The sequence below is a fragment of the Pipra filicauda genome, unplaced genomic scaffold (genome assembly GCF_003945595.2).
Source record: "Pipra filicauda isolate LSUMZ 115617 unplaced genomic scaffold, ASM394559v2 scaffold136_size1984543_pilon, whole genome shotgun sequence".
NCBI lineage: Eukaryota > Metazoa > Chordata > Aves > Passeriformes > Pipridae > Pipra > Pipra filicauda.
Window position 1 is genome coordinate 1,807,767 of NW_024103840.1, and position 2,845 is coordinate 1,810,611.

Here is a 2,845-nt window from a genome sequence, read left to right on the forward strand (position 1 = left end):
GCTCTCCTGGGTGGCAAGGCTTGGTTACTTCAAGTCCTTCTTGCAGTAATTTTGAAAAAAGCCTGTTAGGGAAATGGAAAATAAAGAGTATTTCAGTACCCTTTATTCAGTACTGCACCTACATTTTTTATTTAAATCCATTGCAATTTGTTGTGAGCTTGAGAAACTTCCCTTACCCTCACAGACCAGTCCCCAAGACACACCCAGTCCCCTCAGTGTCTCCAGAGTGCTCCTGCAGCTGATGCACACAGCTCAACTTCCACCAAAGCTGTTCTGTGGTCTCCCTCTTTGGGGATCATGTGATAACACAAAAGTAGACATATGAACAATGTACATTTTCACCCAGATTACAGAACACTCATTCCACTCACCATATGGAGATGGAAACACAGACAGGCCAAGGCAACTGCAAGGCTGGATCCAGCTTGAGGAGACTAAGAACCATCCCCAGCACCCACCTGGGGTAGCACTGGCAGCCTGTGGCACCAGGCATTACTCCTGCACCCTGAGAAATGTACATCAAGTATCACTGTCCCTCAGGTTTGATGTTTTCTTTTTATCCATTTTCTGTAATTTAATTAGAGATGATGTTATCAGTGTCAGCCTAATTGTACTGAATTACCTCACAAAGGTCTTGCCCTTGATGATACTGAGGCAAAAGCTTCCACAGCTTTTGTGCTCATAAAAAAACCCACACTGCCTTACATGGCTTTAAGCATGTTGTATTTTTATCACACTTCTTGTTATCTTTTATTATATATTTACTTCAATTTACTGAAATTTTCTATAGTCCAAAATATGTTTCAAATGCTTCATGAAAGAATCAAAATTAACCTTCTAATTTACCAACAAACTAATCTCCCAGAATGAATCAGTAAAACCTCCAAGCCATTTTCAAGTAAAGCGATACCACATTGCCAGAATGACAAGCACAGCATCGCCTCACAGATGATAAACCAGAACTGAATTTGAGAAACCTCACACAGACTTTCTACAGTGAATCATCTTTTTTTTTATTGTTTTTAGGTGGGGGTTGAAGAAAGGGTGATTCATCCCACTCTGAAATTGTTTTCTGTTTCAATACAATACAACTTTGTTTTCTGCTACACCTTTTGAGCAATATTGGAAGAGCAGAATAACAATTAAATCAGTCCCAGCAGAAAAGAAAAACAAGTCTGGGGACAGGAAGAGGCATTTTCCGTCTGAGATTTAGGAAGGAGTGGAGAAGCAACGAGGCAGAGCTTAACAAAAAAAAAAAAAAAGCCTCTGTCAAGGCAAACAAAATTAATCTGTTTAAAACGGAAATAAAGATTCTGAAGCCAGGGAGAGAAATGGTCACTATTGAGAGAAAAATAAGATACTGGGAGTCATGGGCTTTCCAGTGAGGCCCTGGGAGCTGTTTCTTTGCCCTCATGGGAGCAGAGTGACGAGGACATGCCAGTTTTGCCGCAGCACTGGCGGGTTGGTGATGTCAGAGATGCTCCGGAGCAGCACTCCGGAGGAAGTAGTGGATGAGGATGCAGTGATACCATTGAGGCAAAACAGAATGCTCTGGGAGCAGCAGGCACTGACACGCTCACAGGGCAGGAGTAAAAGATGAAATAGTTGCCAAAATAGCAAGTGGCTAAAATAGCAAGTAATAAGGATAAGTCAGGTTTGGGAATGCATCTCTTGCCCAAAATGAGGATGTCTGGCTTTGAGACTTCTAGCAAGGAAGCTGAAACAAACCCACAAGCTTTCTTGCTCAGACAGCCAGAGTGACTGTGGGTAGCCACTAGCTGTGACTAATGCCACAGAGATTCTTACCAGTGCTGAGCCTATGCAGGTCCTGCATCTTGCAGTAGGAGGTACATGGTAGGCACTGAAGTCAGTCACTCACGTACCTCTTGCCTATAAATTTAGGAGAAAAATATTGCCTGCACATTTAATTCTCAGAGCCTTGGGTAAACTGATGTACTTGGTGAAGTCATCCCAGGAAAACTGTTCGCCAGGAAGGATTTGAAGGAGGAGAAGAGGATGGCTTGGCATCTCTATTGCAGCAGCTGTTCCCAAAGGTGCTGCAGATGTTGTTGCCTCCTGCAGAAGGAGCAGCTGTCTCCCACAAACGTGCTCCTGGGACGTGGTGGTGTTCCTCCAGGCATGAAGGATGTTGGACTCAACCCCTCTAGTATCACCCTCTCTTCTCCAAGACACCCACCATAACCACATCTTCACCCCTTTTTAACTGTGGTTTGAGGTGACCTGAGCATTAGAGGTCCTTTATCAGCCTCAGAATACTGGGTGTTGTTTTCTCTCAACTGGTGAGACATAAGAGACATGATCTCAGCTACACGGCTCCCCAACAAACAAACTGCCACCTCCCATAACTCAGAAAAGGACATTTCCTTCTTGGTGCACGGGGGAAAGATGCCAGAGTGCCCCAGTGCTGCCAGTGTCACAGGAAGAGAGCAAAAAGCAAGAAGGAAAAAAGTCCTCCTCACACAAGTGAAAGCAGAGGAAATTCAGGGCGATGGGGGCAAGAACATCTGAAGCCTTTAGACTGTCCTTAGCTCCTGGCTGCCCTCACAGGCAGCTGTGTGGCATATAAATGACAACATTAGTGAGGAACGAGACACTAATCAGGTCGAAGTTTCAGGCTATTTGCTTCCCTCCTACATAATGGTCTATCAAAATATAAACCACCCCACCCCAGTTTCAAAACATGAACACACAGCACGAAGGTGGGGTAAGCCAAAGGCATTCCTTCCCTGCTGGTTCTCAACCAAACGTTATTACCGATCCTTATTTTAAAAAGAGCAGTTAGGCACAGAACAACGTCTATCAGACCCACCCCAAAGAAAATCTT